Source organism: Myotis lucifugus, unplaced genomic scaffold, assembly GCF_000147115.1.
Source record: "Myotis lucifugus unplaced genomic scaffold, Myoluc2.0 scaffold_85, whole genome shotgun sequence".
Lineage (NCBI taxonomy): Eukaryota > Metazoa > Chordata > Mammalia > Chiroptera > Vespertilionidae > Myotis > Myotis lucifugus.
In genome coordinates, this window is record NW_005871133.1 from 506,488 (window position 1) to 529,215 (window position 22,728).

General features: G+C 40.5%; 1 protein-coding gene and 2 pseudogenes across 4 annotated transcripts in view; 1 reads left to right on the forward strand and 2 right to left on the reverse strand.

The window, feature by feature from the left end:
- Positions 1 to 8,771: 8,771 nt before the first annotated feature.
- Positions 8,772 to 8,905, reverse strand: LOC111826500 (annotated as a pseudogene).
- A 6,758-nt stretch (positions 8,906 to 15,663) lies between these two features.
- Positions 15,664 to 22,728, forward strand: part of FUT8 (fucosyltransferase 8) — a 221,624-nt gene continuing 214,559 nt past the window's right edge. For 3 of the 4 annotated variants that reach the window (XM_006090977.3, XM_023755817.1, XM_006090978.3), the window contains exon 1: positions 16,603 to 16,900. The gene's annotated coding sequence lies outside the window, so the exon portion shown is untranslated. Of the gene's footprint in view, positions 15,723 to 16,602; positions 16,901 to 22,728 lie in introns of those variants that run through there. The other variant, XM_014457787.2, reaches the window with a different exon arrangement.
- On the reverse strand, positions 18,017 to 18,460 carry LOC102423994 (annotated as a pseudogene).

The following is a 22,728-nucleotide window of genomic DNA, read 5'->3' on the forward strand; positions in this document are numbered from 1 at the left end:
TCAGTGGTACTTGAAGCCATTTTCCTAACAGAGAAAAGTAATTTAAAAAGTTCCCACTATAGCAAAAGTTGGAAATGACTTTTTGTGGGGAGGACTGGTCAGTGGTACAGTCATATAATGGAATGATATACAACAGTCAACAAAACTGAAGCAGAGTATGTACTAACACAGAATATTTTCAAAGATACAGTGTTAAATGAAAAATAAATAAGGTCACTATAATTTTATGTTTTATAGACTTTTAATGTTTTATATATTTTGCAATAAAAATATTTAAAAGGAATTGAAAAAGCAATGTGTATAAAAGCATGTTACTATATATCTTACATATATTATATATAAATAAAATCTGTTTAAAGGCATTATATACATACATGCTGGTATAGTCAGAGAAAACATATAGAAAGATCTACAGACTGGTGAAAGTGGTGCCTCAGGGGAGAAGGTTTGGGGACAGTGTGGAAGAGAGACTCACTTTTCCCTGTATGCCCTTTTATATTTCCTTTGAATACTTTTACTCATGTGCATATTTTATTTAGTTTCTTAAAATGCTGCCACTGATATATATATATTAGTGAAGTAACTGAAATTCTCTGCAGTGATGGCGAACCTTTTGAGCTCGGTGTGTCAGCATTTTGGAAAACCCTAACTTAACTCTGGTGCCGTGTCACATATAGAAATTTTTTGATATTTGCAACCATAGTAAAACAAAGATTTATATTTTTGATATTTATTTTATATATTTAAATGCCATTTAACAAAGAAAAATCAACCAAAAAAATGAGTTAGCGTGTCACCTCTGACACGCGTGTCATAGGTTCACCATCACTGTCTTAAAGCATTCAATTTCATTAAGCAGAAATTTTCCCCATCTGTAGATTACGTGTTTAGAGGAGGTAGACCACATCCATTGTTTCTACTATTACTTCAGGAAAGTACAGAGCACCTCATGGCTATAATTAATCCCCTATGCCTTATGAACAGAATCATCACGCTAAATACTTAAGTGATTGGCATCAGGAGGATAATGCTTGCTTAAATATGGGTGCTTGAGAGAAAGAACCAGGCTACATGTTTCTAATGATCTTATGTACATTTTATGGTATTTAATTAACCTTTATAATCTAAACCATCCATCTTTCTGGCTTCCAGAGAAGCTACCTAAAAAAACCCCCAAAACAACAACACAGGGTGAAGGAGCTAGATAGCAAGGCTGTATGAGTCGCAAGATGTTAACTTGTGGCCAATATGCTACTTTCCAATACTACAGGTAATGTGTGAATGTGTTTGGAAGAGACTGAAATCAAGCACACCACATGGGGACACTACCTTCTATGTTTTAAGGAGCCAGTTATACCTCTGGCAAGCTATGTTAAAATAATTTCTAGCCATAACCTGTATTCCTATGAGTGTCTGATGTTCTTCAGGTAAAACCCAGCCAAGTATTTCCTGGAAGACATGGGGAGATATTTGAAAACATATGTGCAAGTCTAAGATTAAAAATCCATGGCTCATTATGTAACTGAGAAAAACTGCTAGGATTTGCAATTATATATGCCCAAGGCACTTTCTTTGAATTCTGTTATCTGCTTTAAAATTTCTGGCTCTGTTTCTGAATTCTTGAAATGCCAATGCAGCAAATAGATAATGCCAGAAAGATGCCTCTAAGATCTAGCCAGCCAATGAAAGAACATGAAGAATATGATTTCTGGATTTGAGAAACTTATCTTTATTATATGAGAGATATTATTGTGTATAAATTACTATTGCACATGAATAATAGGAAGGAAAACATTGCTGTTGAGGGGGAAATATTATTTAAAAGAGCAATGATTGAGGCTTTGTCTCTGGATCTGTTTTTGTTCATCAGTTTACGTTGTTCATTATATTCCACAAGTGAGTGAGATCATGTGATATTTATCTTTCTCTGACTGGCTTATTTCGCTTAGCATAACACTCTCCAGTTCCATCCATGCTGTTGCAAATGATAAGAATTCCTTCTTTTTTTACCGCAGCATAGTATTCCATTGTGTAGATGTATCACAGGGTTTTTTTTTTTTTTAAATCCACTCATCGATCAGACCGTCAAACCTCAGAGGAAAGGTAGGGGAGGGTGGGGGTAAGGAGGAGAGTTCAACTAAAGGACTTGTATGCATGCATATAAGCCTAACCAATGGACACAGATACGGGGGGGGGGGGTGAGGGCAGGAGTGGGGGGTTGGGGGACAGTGGGGGGATAAGGACACATACATAATACCTTAATCAATAAAGAAAAAAGAGAAAATAACAAAAAATAAATAAAAATAATAAAAACTAATAAAAGAGCAATGATTTTCATGGATTACATTGACAGGAAGAGTCCTACTTTCAGCCCCAATCTAAGCCAAAGGTCAAGAATTTTAAAAAAGGAGACCATTACTAGGGGGTGCAGGTATAGCAAATAAAAATGCAGGATGCCCAGTTAAATTTGAGTTGTCTTACACAATATTTGGGACATACTTACACTAAAAAAATGATTTGCTATTTAGCTGAAAGTCAAACCTAAGTGGACACTCTATATTTTATCTGCCAATCCTAATTGCTACACAGAGTAGGAGTAGATGCATTATATGTTGTCGTCTTTCTTTTACCTCTTGCTTCCCTCATGGCAGGATGAATTGCTATTGACACCCTCCACATAACTAGGACCCAACCAGGGCTTAAGAGCACAGCTGAATTCTTGCTATGCTGCAGAGCCAGATGGAGGAACAGACTATAGAGTGAATTAACTCAAGAACAACTGGGAGATAAACCCTTTTACCGCCCCCCCCCAATAATCCAGATGGAGGTGGCCTTATAATATAAAAGATGAAAGTTGAGCCTTTTAATTTGGATATTAGAAGAAAAGGTGACTCCAGAAGGCTGGAGGACTTTAAAAAATTCCATAGTGTGGAAATTCTTGGAGTGAGTGAAGGTGGCGGTTCCATAAGCTAGATCAATGAATGCTGGATATGAGATGGGTGCACCTGCTATGTGGCATCAGGCTGAGGGAGCTCCTGGCTTATGCCATGCTGTCTTCCAGAGCTGGAGAACATGGGAGTGAGAAGACAAGTGTGTACCCGGTCAGTGTGGTTCCATGGTTGAGCATCAACCTATGAACCAGGAGGTCATAGTTCGATTCCTGATCAGGGCACATGCCCGGGTGTGGGCTTGATCCCCAGAGTGGGGTGTATAGAAGGCAGCCGATCAATGATTCTCATCATTGATGTTTCTCTCTCTCTCTCTCTCTCTCTCTCTCTCTCTCTCTCGCCCCCTCTCTCTCTCTCTCTCTCCTTCTCTGAAATCAATAAAATATATATTTAAAAAAGAGAAGGGTAGTGATTGGTATGCATAGGTGGATTTGTTCAAAGAATTGCAGAAGGTCTGGGAGATCATGTAAAGAATTTTGGGCTTAATTCATGAAGTAGTGGGGCTTCTATTGGGGTTTCTGAGCAGGAAATGACATGATTATAGTTGTGCCTTAGGAATATTAATCTGGCAGCTCTTTATAGAGTGATTATGAAGGGAAGAAAGTGAAGATAGGGTAATCAACTGAGAGGGGATGTAGTTAGGGCTACTGCTGGTCCATATGGCATGTGTATGTGAATTACCAAAGGCACCTTCCCGAGGGGGATGCAGATGATGGCACTCATTTGGCAAAAGACTGTGTCAAGGCACATGGTTTGATAAATAAATCAGAGGCTAGATTTTGCCCTTCAATGTCCTGTTGGCCAGTATAGTAGTTGGTTAATTAATACTAATGGCTTAATGCAATAAAAGATTTATTTCTTGCTCATGTCCCAATCCAATGCCTGTAGGGTAGCTCTCCTCCTAGTGGATGTTCAGGGATTCAGGGTACCTATTTTTATCTTATAGTGAGACCTAGAATATTTAGCCTCCATGGTCACCAAGCAGGGGAAGAAAGAGCTGAAGGTTCTCGCAGAGGCACCTTTGACCAGACTTTGGAGTGATTTACATCACTTCTGTCCACATCCCGTGGCTAGAACATGCTCCAACCTGATTACCAAATAGGTTGGGAAACCTAAAGGAGGACAGGAACTTGAGCTGCTCTGAGTTTAGAAAGCACTGGAAGATGATTCTAGCAATTGGAAAAGATTGTAGGGATAGCAGAGGAAATCAGATACACTCTTTTCAGTTTTCATTTTGACCATAATAAAAAGAATAATAACTTTTCTCTCAAGCAAAGTCATTTAATGAGCATTTGCGTCTAGCAGTTTGGGTTTTCAAGAACTGTATTTGTGCAAAATGATGACTCATAAATACAGGAGGGACTTGAAGACATTGTGTGGCCCATGTTACTCTGTTAGAACATGACAGACATAAGCCTAAAACCATTTTAAAAATATACACATGATTTAGTTTCTACCTGTTAAAATTTGTCTTACTCCATTGACTGTGATACTGGAGTCCTAGATGTGATGAATATAAAATTTGCCCCAGGTCCTTTAATAAGCAAAATGGTTAGTGATCATTGGGAGACAGTGAAGGAAAGATAAAAACTTTCCTACCACAAAATCAAAATAATCTGTGTGCAACTCTGTTTACCAGAGCTTCAGTGAGCCTCCCTGTTACCAAGTTAAGCTAATGGAGGACAAAGATAGTCTTTGAATACTTAAAATACTATTGCATGGTCTCAGACGATCAAAATAGACCCTTGACCAATCAGAATTTTGCCTTATTGGTGAACATCGGCTGTGATTTATAGCCAAGGATATTTTAAGTACAAGGTCTTGAGGAATCATAACTATAAGGCAGAGTTTAAATAAATATTTCTGACTTATCAGTATGGTATCCATGTATCTTAGACTTTCCAGGAAAATTCAGATTTTAAGTATTAGATTTAGTTTTACTTCATTTGGTGAGAAAAATATGGTCCCCACAGCCATTTCTGTCTGGGATGAGCTGGTAAATGCAATCATTCTAAGTTGTGGAGGAAAGCTAATCAAGTACATTTTGTCTTAGAGGCACACAGAATATTAAAAGTTAAAGAGCTGCATAGATGATTTTATTAGGCCCTTATTTTATAAATGAAGAATATTCATATAAAAGGGAAAACAAAGCTAATTGGATTTTTTTAATTATTTAGCAATGTGGACATAAGTTATATAAGGTTTCCTCTGATGCTTGAAAAAATAGCTATTAGAAGGTATTTGAACTTTCTTAGAATCCACTTGCAGTATCTTACAATATGTAACGACAAACCTTCTTTTATTTAATCAAATCCTCTCTGTTGAAAAAAAGGTCACTTTCTCCATTCATTCATTTACTCATCCATTCATTCAATAACTATTTATTGAGCATCTCCCATAGGCTAGGCACTATTATAGACACTGGGGATATGATAGTGATAGTGAATCCATCTGATTCAGTGATTCTTTGTTAGGATTTTGCTTTTTTGTAAATGAAATGTTGAGCCTGACAGATGAATAGAATATTGGGTTTGGGATAAGAAGACCTGAATTCTAAATGTGATTATACTGAACCATGAATTATATTAATGGTATCAAATAACCTGTTACCCAAACCCCAAATATCATTTATCTTTAGTTACTTTTCACCTAATCAGTTAGCACATCCTTCACAATTTGACACTTGCCCCCAGCTATCCATTTTATCTCCCACTTATTTCTTGTTTAAATTATTGCATCCAAAGCCATGCCACATTTGATTGTGTAGGTCATCTACTGCATGTAACAAAGACATTAGTGCCCAGCAAACATCCATGTGCTCCTCTATATTTCCCAGACTCCCTTGTTGTTAATTCAGAGCTACATGACTTCTATTTATACTACTTATATATTAGACATTCATAAACTCTTTGTTTCAACATATGGTAGCATTAGCTTTTCATAATACTTGTCTAGAGATTAGCTTTTAAAATGTTTGCCTTTCTGCCCTTGCCAGTTTGCCTCAGTGGATAGAGCATCGGCCTGTGGACTTGAAAGGTCACGAGTTTGATTCCAGTTAGAGGCACATGCCCGAGTTGCAGGCTCGATCCCTGGTAGGAGACGTGTATGAGGCAGCCAATCAATGATTCTTGCCCATCATTATATTTCTACCTCTCTCTCCCTCTCCCTTCCTCTCTGAAATCAATAATATAAAAAAAAAAGGCACGTACCTCGGTTGTGGGCTCCATCCCTGGCTCTGGGGTATGTGTGGGAGGCAACCAATAGATGTGTCTCTCTCACATTGATGTCTCTCCCCCTCCTCTCACTCTCTTTAAAAATCAATGGAAAAATGTGCTCGGGTGAGGATTAACAACAACAAAATGTATGCCTTTCATATGTGAAGACAGTTTTGTCCCATTATCATAGGGCTTTCACTTTTTTCCTGATTTTAAAAGGAGCAATTATTATTGCATTTACATAATTCATTATTTCTCCTGAGTTCACCTTGTGTAAGGGTGCTGACTCATTTAGTTGGTGAGAAGCTGGATAGTCAATTTGGAGAGTAACTCCAACATAGTCCACCTGACTTCATAAACAAAACCAGGACCAATGTTTACTGGAAATAACACAAGGGAGAATTTACAAAGGCCAATATGAAGGCTGAGACTGAGTTGAATTGCTAAGTACTGAGGGTGGGAGAGGGTGGTAAAATCTGTATGTGAATATTAGAGGGATTAGGAGAGTTGTAGAAAATTGAAGGGGAAAGCAGGAGTATAACAGGGTATCAGAGATGTCAATTCTTGTGTCTGCCCCCTCCTACTTCTACTAAAGAGTCTACAATGCTCAAGCCCATAGTCCCTGCTGAAGAGGCAGCCACCATCACCTTGCCACAGAAGTCTGGAGCAGAATTAATACCTGACTGAAGGCCAGATGACCTATGATGTGACTTAGTAAAAAAAGATTAAGACCCAACAAGAGTTCCCTCTCTGGAGAACATTTACCAAGAAACTGAGAATTGGATAGTTAAGATTTTGTCATGCCATGAAAAAGATGAAATGATAAGAAAACATAAATTACCAGCAAGCAAAAATCTAAAGGTGAAATAAAGAATGGGAGTCTGGCCCCACCGGTTTGGCTCAGTGGTTGAGCATCAATTCATGAACCAGGAGGTCACTGTTTGATTCCCAGTTAGGGCACATGCCCGGGTTGCTGGTTCAATCCTCAGTAGGGGACATGCATGAGGCAGCCAATCAAGGATTCTCTCTCATCATTGATGTTAATATCTCTCCATCTTTCTTCTTTTCTGAAATCAATTATATATATACTAGAGGCCCGATGCACGAAGATTCGTGCAAGAATGGGCCTTCCTTCCCCTGGCTGCCGGCACCGCCTTTGCTCTGGCCCAGAGCCACCTTTCCGCCTTCCCACACTGCCCAGAGGCCTGGAGCAAGCGTCCCGCCACGCCCCTGGCCGCTCAGTGCCTGCATATGCAAATTAACCTGCTATCTTTGTTGGGTTAATTTGCATACCCACTCCTGATTGGCTGGTGGGCGTTGCGAAGGCACAGTCAATTTGCATCTTTCTCTTTTATTAGTGTAGATGAATGGGAGTCTGTTGGTACTGAGAGAAGAGCAGAAAATGATCTGGGGGAATGTGAGAAAGATGGAAACCTGGAGGAGCAGGTCTCCAGTTGCCTCAGTATCTGATGGCAGGTCAGCCCCAGGTAAGTTTCAGTTAATGTGTTTTGAACTGAAAACAGTTCAAAGTCCTCCTTTCTTTGAAGTAACTTGAGTTACTTGGTTCCTTGCACCTTAAAGAACTCAAATAAGTTGGATGGACTTTTCAGCCATTTGACATGTCAGTGTAAGAGCCCAGATGAGCAGGAGTATATTTTTAAACTAAAAGATTAGCCTTGAAATAAACATGTTAGCTCCACTTGACTTTATGTGAATTACAAGTGTACTTGTAAATTGTGTCAACACAATTTATAGTGGGTTGTTTTTAGGACCTTTACTCTTTGTTTTAAATACCAACAGTTGTGTTATGGCATGTACCACAGACCTGAAATGGCATTCAGCCTTTGGGCCCGGAAACCTTGTCAATCACCTATTTCTTTTTCATGTTATCTTGACTCTGGATTTAGATCAGATAGTAACAATAGTGTCCACAAAGGTTTGCTTTAGTTTATGGTTTTTGTAGAGCTATAAATGGTCCAAGAAGGCACCTGTCAGACATCATGTCAAGGTAACAGGATGGAGAGAAGTGGTAATAAGGTTATATCCCCTTCCTTTTTAAAAAAGATATATTTTTATTGATTTCAGAGAGGAAGGGAGAGGGAGAGAGAGATAGAAACATCAATGATGAGAGAGAATCATTGATCGGCTGCCTCCTGCACACCCCACACTGGGGATTGAGCCCGTAACCTGGGCATGTGCCCTGACTGGGAATTGAACCATGACCTCCTGGTTCATAGGTCCACACTCAACCACTGAGCCACAGTGTCCATGCTCCCCTTCCTTTTTATGATGTTTTTTTAAAAACAGAAGTCCCACACAACATTTTTGCTTAGATATCAATAACCCAAATTTAGTGGCCACACCCATGCAAGGTTACTGGAAAGTATTATATTTTAGCTGAGTGGTAATAGGACCATCTAAAGCTTAGGGATTGGTTATTATGGAAGAATAAAAGAAGAGATATAGGTAGGTAATTTGAAGTTTCTGTCACAGGTATTTTACATATAGTTGGTATTTGATAAATATTTCTTGATTAATTTTTATAAACTTGATTATCATATTCTTTGAGGTATCACTCAAGTTGTTAATAAAGATCATGGATCCAAGAATTTTCCCTCTTCTTATTGTTTACTTTATAATAACACTAATAGACAAGTGCACAAATTCATGCACATTGAAAGGATATTAATTGAAAGAAATATTTTACTACACTTGATCTTAGCCAAAAGGCCAAGAAGTGATAGGAAGAAATATTTTAATATTGCTATTCGCCCTTTCTCTATAATAGAAGTGTCAACCAAATTCATGATCGACAATGACAGATGGAAACATGTGTGCAACTGGCACCAGTGAGAGCTTTATATGTATCGCGCATACGCAAGTCAACTTAGCCTTTTATATTATAGAATAAACTTGCTTAATTAGACCTGTTCTGATTTAGCGAACCTTTTTCCAGCCCAGTGAAGCACCTCAACTTCTCTTTCAGGTAATTGTCAGCAACACAGCAGTAAATACCAACATGAAGCAGATTATTATTGTAGATCATGCAGGGAGAACAAAGGGTAAAATATTTAACTGCAGCAGTGTTTGACTATATTTTGCGCAGTGAGAAAACCTGAAGTCATTTTCAAGATCCACCATTTCTTACTTCTTTTCAGTCGGGTCAAGTTTCTAAGCTTTCTAAATCTCCGTTTTTTGGCTAATGAAAAGAAAATAGGATTTCACCAAGTCTCCTATTTACCTACTCCAGGACTTCTGTGAGGATCAAATGAGATGAGGCACGTGAAAAAGCTTCACAGACATTTGGTTATAGTGTGAAATGTTTCCACCTGGCTATAAAGCAAGTTGTATTCCTGGGCTGAAGAAACTGCAAGGAGACTAGTTGTAGGGAGAGGAAGTGGCATTGCTATGTGACGTCATTACCCGGATGGTTGGACACTTAGTATACTAGCCTTTTATATATATAGATAATAAAACATATCATTGCATTAATTGCACCTCAAATAAAGCCATCAGGAATTATTGGGGAGTAATATTGGAAGGATATGGGAGAAACCCTTGGAAGAGACAAGCCAAAGCAGAAAGAAAGACAGAGACTTGTCAATGGTCAAGAAAACCTGGAACTGAGAATTCCAGTAGGTATAATAAAGACATATTCTTCACCTTTTCTGTTTCCCTCTGTCCATTGACTTTATTCTCTCAATGTGTATTTCCACTTGGCAAAAAACATGTCCAGTGACATCTCCCATATTTTATATCTAGGTGAGGCTTGAGATGACCTCTCTTCTCTTCCAAAATCTAAAAATCTTGGAGGAATGGCACCTCTTGGGTCAGGTGTTCTGCTCTTGACCAATTAGCTGGGCCAAGGAACAATTAGTAGTAACATGGTTTCTTTTGCTGCCATAATGTAATATAAGTGTGGAAATGGGAGGAGTTCCCATAGGAAAGGTGGGTGCTGGCTATACAGTTGTATAGGCTATCCTATAATTATACATGATGAAAAAAACACAGGTCAGTGATCTGAATTATATGAATGATAAAGGAGAACAGGATCAATCTTAATGTAAAAATATTGATTTATCTATGAATAAACATCATTTGATAGAGCTGCAATATATAGAATGTTTACTATGTTAGGCATTATGCTAAGTGTTTTTTTATATGTTGAGTCATTTATTCCTCACAACTCTATGAGCTAGAGACTACTGTCCTCTATAGATGGAAAAACCAGAGCTTAGAGAGGTTAAGTAACTTGTCCAAGATCATATAGCTGGTAAGTAAGCTATATTTGTGTTAAGTTCAAAGTTTTTAACTACCAGGGTAATATACTGTCTCATTACTTTCCTACCTTGAGTGGAAAATTATGGTCATTTTTGATGAAACAATTAGCAGTTTTTATTTTTTTCCCCTCAGTTCTACCATAGCAAGCCATATGAACTTGATAAATCTTATACTGGGTTTTAGTTTTTTCATCTGTAAAAAGATTGGGTTGAACCAAACTACTTTTTCCCCTTGTTAGTGCAGGTAATATTTTATTTCTGAAGACAAGAGGGTGAGCTTTATATTTTTTAAATTTTAACTCATCGAATTTTTATGAGTGCTTCTTGAGCTAGATCAGTGATGGCGAACCTATGACACGCGTGTCAGAGGTGACACGCAAACTCATTTTTTTGGTTGATTTTTCTTTGTTAAATGGCATTTAAATACATAAAATAAATATCAAAAATATAAATCTTTGTTTTACTATGTTTGCAAACACCAAAAAATTTCTATATGTGACACGGTACCAGAGTTAAGTTAGGGTTTTTCAAAATGTTGACATGCCAAGCTCAAAAGGTTCGCCATCACTGCTAGATTTATGTTAGGAACCCTGATGAAATTAAAGATGTACAAAGATAAACATATATTTCTGCTTACCATGTTATGGAGAAACAAACAAACTGAATTATTAGTTTGCAGAATTAGAAGTCTAGAGAGGAATAGCCTTTAGGAGCAATATAGCCATCAGCTCAATCATATCATCAAGGTTTTTTTCTCTGTTTGATCAATTACTCTTGTGGCAATCTGGGTTATAGGCTGATTTGCTCATACCTGATAGGAAAGAGAATCCTTTTCTCTAAGTATGGACTAAAAATCTTTCCCTTTTGTCTGATTGGGCTAGTTTACTACAGGACTATAATGGTTTTCTGGTGTTTTTATTAGAATAGTCTAGGACAGGGGTGGGCAAACTTTTTGACTTGAGGGCCACAATGGGTTCTTAAACTGGACCGGAGGGCCGGAACAAAAGCATGGATGGAGTGTTTGTGTGAACTAATATAAATTCAAAGTAAACATCATTACATAAAAGGGTATGGTCTTTTTTTTTTTAGTTTTATTCATTTCAAACGGGCCGGATCCGGCCCGCGGGCCGTAGTTTGCCCACGGCTGTGACCCTAGCTTAACTTATTTTCTAGGTCATACTGCAGTAAAAAGAAAAAAAAAATGAAAAGAAAAAAAATCCTTAAACAACAAAGATGTATTTATTACTCAAACCAACCATCCTGACTTGATGAGAGTGAGAGGTGGGCTGTTCTACATTATCCTTTCTTGGGCACCTAGGCTGACAAAAGCTTTATCATCTTCAACAATATTGGTCTTGAGGCTGTGGCAGAGTAAACACTGTAATAACTTATACTTGCAATTAAATGTTCTACCTGGAAGTAACACATATTGCCTCTACCCTCAACCCACTACAGACTAGTGACTATAACTAGTTACATGGCCCAGCCAAGAACAAGGGGGGAGGGGTGGCAGGGATGTACATGTGAAAATGTGACATGTGACAGGGTAAGCATTACAAGTCTCTATCATACCAGGGAATTCATTTACTGATTGACTCAGGCTAATTGAGTTGCCCTTTTGTAGCTGGAGGTTGGATAGTTACCTAAAAAACAAACAAAAACAAAACAAGCAACTCAATAAGGAAAATTTAGGAGTGGATGTTGAATAAGAAATCAATAGTGTGAACTATATGATACTTGATCCCAAAGGAGAAGAGAGAAATTTCAGCCATGGAGGCAAGTTACAGGGAGGGATAGTTTGTCTAGTTTCATCAGCCTCTAAATCAGCGGTTCTTAACCTGTGGGTCGAGACCCCCTTTGGGGGTCGAACGACCCTTTCACAGGGGTCGCCTAAGACCATCAGAAAACACATATATAATTACATATTGTTTTTGTGATTAATCACTATGCTTTAATTATGTTCAATTTGTAACAATGAAAATACATCCTGCATATCAGATATTTACATTACGATTCATAACAGTAGCAACATTACAGTTATGAAGTAGCAACGAAAATAATTTTATGGTTGGGGGTCACCACAACATGAGGAACTGTATTAAAGGGTCGCGGCATTAGGAAGGTTGAGAACCACTGCTCTAAATCAATCATTTATTCTTCTGATTGGAATGATTGGCTCTGGCTGTTTAATGAATGGGTGTAGATCAAGCATGTCAAACTCTCAGCCCGTGGGCCACATGCGGCCCACAATGAATATTTTTGTGGCCCAGCCAATATAACGGTATGTAAGAAATGTTTTAATAAAAATTTCATAACTTAATTTTTACAATATCCTGTTATACGTAATTATTAATAACGAATTACAACTTTCGCTAATGACTGATTATTATAACCATGTTGCATTCATTTCCATTACACGCCTTATGTGCAGGCGCACCATTTCTCTCCACTAATACTAGCAGTGGATATTTTAGCAGTCAATTGCCAGGTCATTAGTCTTGTACTGACTTATTTGGTGTGTGCAACAGGGAATATTTCGCTTTTGGAGAACAAGAAAAATAGGTTTATTTGCATTATGCTTATTAATTTGTGCAGTGATTCAGTGTCTGGTAAGTTAATGTTCAAGAAAAAATATTAATTTTTATTAAAATGTTATATTATTTTATGTTAACGATTACTCATTTCAGCCCTTTGTATTCAGCATGTCTCTATCAAAATAAACCTATGTTTCTATGAAAATTGAAGCTATTGTGTTTTTGTGGCCCACATACACTTAAACCTTGTTTATTTGGCTCGTGTTAGCCTTTAAGTTTGACATGCTTGGTGTAAATAGACAATTTCAACTTAAGGAGATGGCTCAAAAGTGGCTTAAAACATTTATTGAATTTGAAAATATAGGCTGTTTTTCCATTATTCATTGTTAGTTACTGTCAAGCAAGCTAGATTTATAGCTTAGGACTGGCAAACAACTAAAATTTATCTAGTCCAATCCCTTCATTTTACAGATGAGAAAACTAAGAGCCAAATGGGTAAAATAATTTTCTCAAGTTCACACCTTTTTGTATGTAGCAATAACAGTGCTGTCCTTTGGGTGTTCACAACTTTGGAAATGTGGTAGTGTTCATTAATTTTGATCTCAATAAAATGGCTACTCAGGTACTCCCTTTCATTTTGATAGTTTCCGTTGTCTAATGGTTGACTCCTTCTTGTTCCACCCACAAGACCTGCACAGCTCTGGTTGATGACTAAGAATTTGATGCAGGCTGTGTAAAAGAATACGATGTATTTAGAAGTTTCTATTAGTTCTCAGTATAATGTCATAAAGAATATTCTTCACAGTGTTTCGCTGAGCAGAACTTTATAAGTTTTTGCATCAGCTAAAATAGGTCTTGAGCCTAGTTGGTGAGAGGGGGTGGTGGTGGAGGAAGTGGTGGAACAATTCTACTTTCTTAAGCAAATACCTGAAACTAGGAGTGATGTGAGGCACAGACAGACAGCTGGGGTGAGAAGAGAGAGTGAGAGGGCCCAGCAACAAAGAGACTGGAGCTTGTGAGAAAACATACTTTAACAGAGATGTGTTCTGGTGGCCAGTGATGTAGATAGAACCTTTGGGGGATACTTTCTGTCAGAAATTTAACCTGTTAAGAGAAAGGCAGAGTTTTAGTAACATTCCTCTCTGGAGACAATAAGAGAAATGTGTTTTTTAAAAGCAAGGACTGTTGTGAATTTTTTGTAAATTCATTATTGGCCTGGGACTTAATGTGTAGTTTGTTCTCAAAAGTCAGTTATTTAACTAATACTTCCAGTTATGAGGTGGTAGCTAAATCCTAGGCATGTCCTGAAAAGGGCTTTGATAACAGTGTTCTATCACAGGCTGAGAAGCACATTAACTCAACAGAGCATAACTGAAATCGCTTAAGGTCTAGTTTCTGAATATATGCTAGAGACACTAGTTATTTGGTATTTTAATATATATTATACTGCACTATAAAAATGCACTAAATCTTGAACAAACATCCCTTGGGTAGATATTTCTCTTTTTTTTTTCTTTTTGAGCAGGAGTTTGAGAAGATAATTATTTTAATCCCTAGGTTTCTGGAAAGAAAAAAATGAAGGCCAGATTAAAAAAAAAATCGATGTTTTCAGGCAAATGTAAAGCTTTGAACTTGGAGATCTTGAAGTATTGTACAAGGTAAGCTTTAAACATGCTTGCTAAAATACTTCAAAAAATGCTGTTAAACTAAAAAGTGAGTATTTGCCTCACTTCTGACTTCAAAAAATTATCTAGAGCACGACTGATAAGACTTTGGCCTTTAATCCATCTTGCTATGGCATAAGCCTAAAATTTCTGTTCCTTTCCAACCACCATAGCCTGCAACCCTTCTAGCGGATTTTTGCTCTGTTTACTAGTACAAGCTTAGTGCAGAGACGGCTTCAGTGGAGGAGAGTACCCACACATTCAGTAAATGATTGTTGAACGATGACTAAGCTGAGCTGGGACACAATTCGGGCTCTGCCAGTGTATTTTTTGACCTTAGACTAGTCACTCTACTTTTTTCTTAATGTTCCCTTCTTACAGGGAGCTCATAATAAAAATAACTGTAAACTACTTCGTGGAGAGCTTTTATTTTAAAGGGCTGCCAATAAATACTAGTCACAAGGTCTCACAAACCTCCCTCAGAAGGTAAGTTTACAGAGGGATAGGGAACTTTTTTCTCCTTTGAATCAGCAGTATCTTATTTGTGTTTTGGGAGTACAGTTCCTGGCCTTTAGAAATGACTCCGTAAATACTGTATGTTTATGAACGTTATGAGGCAGATAACAGTCTTGGCAGTCCACTACCTCTTAAATCTCTTCTCTGCGATCCTTTTCACACTCAGCATCTAAAAGGCCGCCGCTATTTGCTCTAGGATATGTACCCAAGGCATTTACTTCAAAACACCCACGTCTAGAGGAAGAATTCTTCTGTGTTTTAGGGCATCATTTCGCTTTTCCGCAGCACTGCACCTCAGGCTTGGGATCTGGGTCCGGAGGCACCGGGAAGAGTTCGGTAAAGGAAGCTCATCTTCTCGCCTTCTGATTGGTCGGCTCGCACTCCACTCACGCAGCTCGCGGTTCTGATTGGCCACCGTGCCCCCGCCTCGGCTCGCGACTACTTTGTGTGCCCCGCCAGCGCGCTCAGGTCCTGGGTCTCAGCTCGCCGTCTGGGCTGGTGTGAACTAGCTCTTCGGCCCACTGCTCTGCATCGCGGGCGGCAGGAATTTCCCGAGTCCGAGCGGGTAGGAAGCATCCTGAGAAAAAGCCCCCACTCCTCCGTTCCGTGTTCTCTTTCCCGTACTGAATAAACTTCCGCCTCATTGAGGGTAGTCGCAGCCGCGGGTCGGGGGAGAGGCCAGACATCGAATTCAGGCCCTCGTGGGGGATCGTTACATCCGGCGAGTGTGGAAACATAGCTCACACGAGAAAGTAGGGCTTCGCCAGTCGGTTGTGGGTGCGTGCCAGCCTATGTTCGCGTTGCAAGCTGCAGCCGGGCAGCAGCGATCATGCCTAACAAGTGGCAGAGAGTCTGTTCCCAATCTCCAGTACCAGGTGCTCCTTGGGGCCGCGGCTGAACTGGCGCGGGCCAGTCCGTCCCAGCGGTCGAAAATGCGGGATTCCCTGGAGGTGGCGCTCCCGGGAATGCGAAGCCGGCTGGTCTCGCGCCCCCCTCAGCCTCCGGCCTTCCAGCGGTAGAGGGCGGCCTACGCTCGCGTTGGAGCCGGCACCCGCGCGCGCAGCGGCTGCACTGCCAGAGCTCTCCCGGTCCCGCTGTGGCCCGGGGCGCTCCTGCCCCAGGATGCTGCGGCGAGCGATCCAAGGGCGCAGCCAAGAGGGGGCGGGGAGAAGCCCTGGCACATGCCTGGGTCGCCGTAGGTGGCAGGGGCCGGCGCATGCGCGCCCTCTCCCACGGGCCGGGAACGCTGAGGGGCGCGCGCCCCCTTCCGCGCGCTCACGCTTGCGCTATCCTGGGTTTCCCCGCCCGCTCTCGTTGTCAGAGCCGCTCCGGCGCGTGCGCGCGTTATCGCCGGCCGACCGGAGTGGTCGGGTTCCCTCCGCTCCAGGCCCCCGCCCCTCGCCGCCCCCTCCCAGCCCCCAGGCCGCCCGTCTCCTTCCTCTCCCCGCGGAATGGGGCCGGCGCTGCTCGGGGTCGCGCGCCCGAGACCCGGCTCGCGCTCGGTCTCGCGCTGTCAGCGACTGTCCAGCTCGCGCCGCCTCGCGCTCTCCCTCAGTCACTGGCGCCGGAGGCTCCGTTAAGCGGCGGGGTGGTTCCTGTTTCCGTTTCTTCCTCTCCCTTCAGTCGGTAGTAGCATCCTCCACCCAGCCACCTCTCCCACTCCCCTCGCGGAGGGCAGCTGCGGCTGCGGCTGTGGCGGCGGCGACCCGGGAACAGCGGAGACCGCCTCTGCTCCCGCCTCGGGTAAGGGGGCGTCTGGGGGCCGGGCTCCCGCGCGCTCTCGGGGTCTGAGGCTGGGCAAGCGCGGGATCCGACGAGTCTCCGGGGATGTGCCTGGAGGCTGTCGCGACTCCTTCTCCTCCAGGCGATCCCCGGGCCTGTTGCTGCAAGTGCTGCTGCTTCTCCCAGCTGCTCCGGGAAAAGTGGGGAGGGGAGTCTCCCGGGACGCTCCGGCGGGTGCCCTGGCGCGTCGGGGAGAGCGCGGTCAGGGGGTGAGGGGCGCCCGCCGCCCGGTCCGGTCGCGCATCCTTGGGTCCGGCAGGGCTCGAGCCGAGGAGAGGAGGAGAGATGGGGGGCGGGGGAGGAGGTGTCCCTCTTCTGCACACCTACCTGCCCTTTCGCCAGCAGCTCTGTCCCTGTAGTCACCGACTGCGAGGAGGAGGATGCCTGTGCCTCACGGGCTTGTGAGAGGGGTTCCTGGGCTAGAAACCTGGGAGTGAGGGGACCTGCACACTGACCCACTCCCAGCGAGGGGGCAGTGCCCGGGCACTTAAGGGCACGAGCGCCCCTGCACCCTCCACCCCCTTGATGTGGAAATGGTGAGCTGGTGGCTTTTGAGTATCTAAACTTACTTGGGAGGTGAAGTGAGTCTTTATTAGTTAAAGGAGGTTTGTCCTGCGAGAGCGAATAGATGGTAGGTCGCGGCACCTGTTCTCTCACAGAGGGGACTGCAATCTTTAGGAACACGGGACGCCAGGGACGCAGTGCATCTCTAAAGTTCAATGACAGGGTCGTGGTTAGTCATCCCTGGTGAGCTTTTAGCGTTTTGCCATATATTAGCTCGCTTATTTATTTATTTATTTATTTTAGTTGTAGAAATGGGAGTATATTTTCTTTAAAAATTAAAAACGGAGACTTAACATCAATGGTGTGTCAGTATAGGTCGGCAGGAAAAAACACTGATAAGCTTGTCTTGTTTGATACCAAGAAGATAATTCTAATCCGAGCTTTAATATGCTTCCTATGTTTTCTGCTGCTTTTCATTTTTTCCCCATATTTCATATCAGAGGATTGATAGAGTCTTTAAAACTTCATTAACAGGAACAAATCCATTATCCACAATTCTTCTCAAAAGGCACTCTAACCCATCAGATAGCCAGGCAGTTGCATTCTCACGAATACTCTGTCCGTGAAAAGAAACTCAATAAGACACAGGCGAATCCAATGAATAGAAGAAGACATCTATTGAGTTTTGGAATGTTTGGTGCATTTGGATTGGTCTAGGTTTATGAAACCTAACCCTCCCATTGTAAACAGGATTCGAGTCCTTCCATAATATATTGTCCATTTACTCTGTAGGCCAAGAAAGCTACTGGTCTCTAATGCCATGTTCCTCAGTCATAGAGCCAACACTCAGCAGTTCAACGATAACATAATAAATTATTTCTCTGCTGATGAGGAAGTCAGACACTACCACTAGAGTGTACATTGTCATGGCCGAGGACATGTGCATACAGGATGGCTTCTTCAGCTTCAGGTTGGTCATTCCAGCACTAAGAATGGGGGTCAGTACAAAGTCTCCATGTTGGTGGTGGCAAGAGCAGCTCTCCGTCTCCATATTAGCTTTTTGATTGAGGCCTTGGATAAAGGCAGGGAGAGGTGTCAATCTACTTCCTGCATTTTAAACTTATCACAGGTAATTGACTGAACTTTGGCTTGGCTCTCTTTAGAAACTGTAGGAAAGGTTTCATTATACTAGTTTTTTATTTTCCTTGTTATTCTGGGGTTAAGTGCATTTTTATTTTCTTAACTTAAATTTTATGTTTTTATGCATAATTCTTTTAAAGGGTGCATCATATAGAAATCTTTTTAGGAGAGAAATTATTTAAGCACCACAGTGCTACACTGAAATAATGGTGTAAGTTGTATTCTCCCTTCAAGTTAAAAACAACCTAACATGTTATGCCAAAATAACAAGGCCCTGTAAGTTGCTAGCCTTGTGAAATACACTATAAAATGTGTATAGAAAGTCTTGGTTACTTGATTTATAAATACAATAGTAAGAATAGGTGGGAATTCAAACATTTGAATTGTGATTTTATAGTTTAGTATTTAAAAATGTAGGGAGTTAGAAATGAGTAGAAGGAAAATAGAAGGGTAGTTTGGAAGCATGGATTTTCTTTTTGCTGCATTATAAATTGAGAATTCTACTTGAATTGAAGAGCTGAACAGCTGGAATGAAACTTGCATAGACTGCAGAAACATGCTAAAATGTATCTTTGATCAAGTATTGATCTCACATGAAGAATATATTGTGGTTTATTGGGATAGTGGTTCAAATAATTTCCATAAAACCTACCACTACATAGATTTATTTTAGGATCTTCTTAAATTTTAAGAGTCACTTGAAGTTGTTTTCCTACAAGTCAGTTCTGCTTGAGATGTATAGGATTGAAAAAATAATTCTGATTATATTCTGAAATGTTTGGATACAAATTTTAACTACTTATTTTAAGGAATTGGAATGTATTTAAATGTGGTGAATTTTGAAATTTGCTAGTGGTTTGGAAAAACGTGTGTTCCTTGTTTATTTTTTTCAAAGTGCAGTTTATTAGTAGGTTGGTCTGGAGGGGGAGCTAGTGCCAAAGCAAAGCATAGCTTAATATGTTTGAACTTTTAAAATACCCCAAATCAGATTTTTATGACAAGAATAAACATACATTTATTTTTATTTTTATTTTTTTAGAGAGACTGGAAAGGAGGGAGGGGGAAAGAGAAAGAAAGAGAAACATTGATGTAAGAGAGACACATTGATTAGTCCCCTCCCACATGTGCCCCTGACCTGGGCGGGGATTGAACCTGCAACCTAGATATCAGCCCTTGTGTGGGAATTGAAACTATGACCCTTTGGTGCAAGTGCTAGTGTTCTAATCATGGAGCAACACTGGCCAGGGTGAATCATACATTTTTATTGAAAATAGTAAGGGAATTGATATGGCATATATCTGTACATAGTTGTTTGTGGAGTATATATATTGTGTATTACAAATTAGTTAAAAAATCTTTTCGTGATCTGAAATAATGGAAAGTTTAATGTTTAAGGTTTGTTGAATTTCTCATTTAAAATCTCTTGAAAATATGTCCCAAACTTAGAGTGTGTGATAGTAGTTTCTTAACCTTCTTGTGCAGTGCATCAGAAGGGAAGGAGTATATCTTGACCCTTTGTGCATGTTGCATGTTCTTAAATTTTTTCATTGTAATATATACAGTCTTAAGTATCAAAAAAGCTTCAAGTAGAGTCTTATATGGGCAAAGATATCACTTATGTAGTAGCATAGATATTTATCAAAAGTAGAGGTACTTTCAATAAAGAAATAGACCCTTGAGACATCTGTAGAGCAAGGATCCCAAGGTCACTTATTAACCTCTGTCTCCTGAAATATAGAGCAGTGAGTCCAGCTGATCTAAATTCACGTTGTGCCTTTGAATATGAAGCAGTTTTTTGTTGTTGTTTTTTGTCTCTGGTACTTTATTTAGACATCTCACCATTCACATTCTTCAAATTATAGGCTACAAATTGGTAATGTGTATATTAAAATCATTAGAATATTTAGTTTCTCAGGATAGTGATTGAGCTGTGTGTTCTCCATTGCTCTTCATTATGTAAATAGAATCTCAATGCTGATAAAATAAAAAAATAGATTCTTTGAAAGGAATGATAATATCTGTAAGAGAATAGTGAGGTATTTACCATACTTAAGGGGTTAATGCTATAAATTAAACAGTTTTATGAGACATGCTGGAATATTTTTATGTATCTTTTACAATGTCTTTTAAAAAAATATATATATTTTATTGATTTTTTACAGAGAGGAAGGGAGAGGGATAGAGAGCCAGAAACATCGATGAGAGAGAAACATGGATCAGCTGCCTCCTGCACACCCCCCACTGGGGACATGCCCGCAACCAAGGTACATGCCCTTGACCAGAATCGAACCCGGGACCCCTCAGTCCACAGGCCGACGCTCTATCCACTGAGCCAAACCGGTTAGGGCACAATGTCTTTTTTTTGTTGTTGTCGACCCCCAGGAGTGAACCATTACCATTTTAATTGTTATTTTTGATTCAGTAAAAACTGCATTTAGTAAATCTCTTGGTTTAATTAAATGGTAAATCATATTTTAGCACATTTATAAAAAATAAGAGTCTCCATTTATAATCATAAGAGTAAATATAAGTATGTAAATAAATTTATTTTCTAAAAATGAAAACAAAACTAAGATTTTGAACAACTCTGAAACCAAAAATGTTACTATTATACTGGCCCTTTGGTACTTTTCAGCTGAGATACCTATTTTGTCTTCTGTTGTCAATAGTAGTATAGTGAGTGTAGCATTTAGAGGACCAATACAAGATTTCCTTTTAAAGATTTTCTGCTTATATTTCTTTTAAAAAAATACTTTTATTGATTTTTAGAGGGAGAGGAAGGGAGAGGAAGAAAGAAATAGAAACATCAATGAGAGAGAAACATAGAACAGCTGCCTCTTGCATGCCCCTCACCAGGGATTGAGTACGAAACCCTGGACATGTGCCCTAACTGGGAATTGAACTGGTGGCCTCTTGGTGCATGGATGGACTCTCAACCACTGAGCCACACTGGCTGGGCTGGCTTTTATTTCTTTACCATAAAGTATATGATTTCGTTTTTGCAATTTGAATTGTTATTAAATTGTAGTTTGTTATAATGAGATATTAAGCATGTTTAAAAGTAAAAGATATTTACAAACTTTAAAAAATTCCCAACAGAAGAAAATTATATGGGATTATGTATGCACTTAAGATGTATTTTTTAACAGATTAGTCTCAAGCCTCAATATTACTTTCTCTTTATGTTCTACTCTCATGCCTACATCTCCCCTTCAACCACCCTCCATCATCCCACAGTTTTCTCTTTGGAATAATTAGGAATCAAATCAATGAAATGAACCATATCACTCCCCTGACATAGCTTTTTCTTCTGTGATTAAATAACTTTATATCAATCTGTACAATATTCTAAACATATAACCTATATAAACTTTATATGATACTGTATTTTTTTTTTAATAGAAGAAGAGCAAATAGGGCTGATGGGATTATGTCATGTATTTCAATATAAGAGTTACTTATCTACACTAATAAAAGACAAACATGCAAATTGACCATACCTTTGCTACGCCTTAAGCCACGCCCACCAGCCAATCAGAGCGACTATATGCAAATTAACCCAACCAAGATGCCGCTGGCAGCCACAGAGCTGGAGCAAGCAGGAGGCTTGGTTGCCCCAATGATGGAGGAAGCCAAGCTTCCTGCTTTGCCGTGGCGGCTCTGAGCTCCACTCAAAGCAACAAAGTTTCAATTATAGAAGATAAATAAACCCCAGATACCAGCTTTCAGCTGGCCGTAGCCATGGAGCTGGAGCGAGCAGGAGGCTTCCCTCCCGCCCACCCTGGCTGGCTCTGAGCTCCTCTCAAGTTTACAAAGTTTCAATTATAGAAGGTAAATAAATCCCAGAATAAAAAAAGAAAAAGAAAAAAAGGAGAGGCTGGGAGCTTCTGTCGCAGGCGGGCTTGGCCAGCCTGAAAACGGCCCTCAGCCCCTCACCCAGACTGGCCAGGCACCCCAGTGGGACCCCACCCTAAAGTGGGTGTGGCCAGCCTGCAAACAGCCATCAGCCCCTCACCCAGACTGGCCAAACCTCCATGGGGTGAGGGTCCCCACTGCGGGGGGCTTGACCAGCCTGCAAACAGCCATCAGCCCCTCACTCAGGCTGGCCAGGCACCCCACGCGGGACCCCCACCCTGATCTGGGAC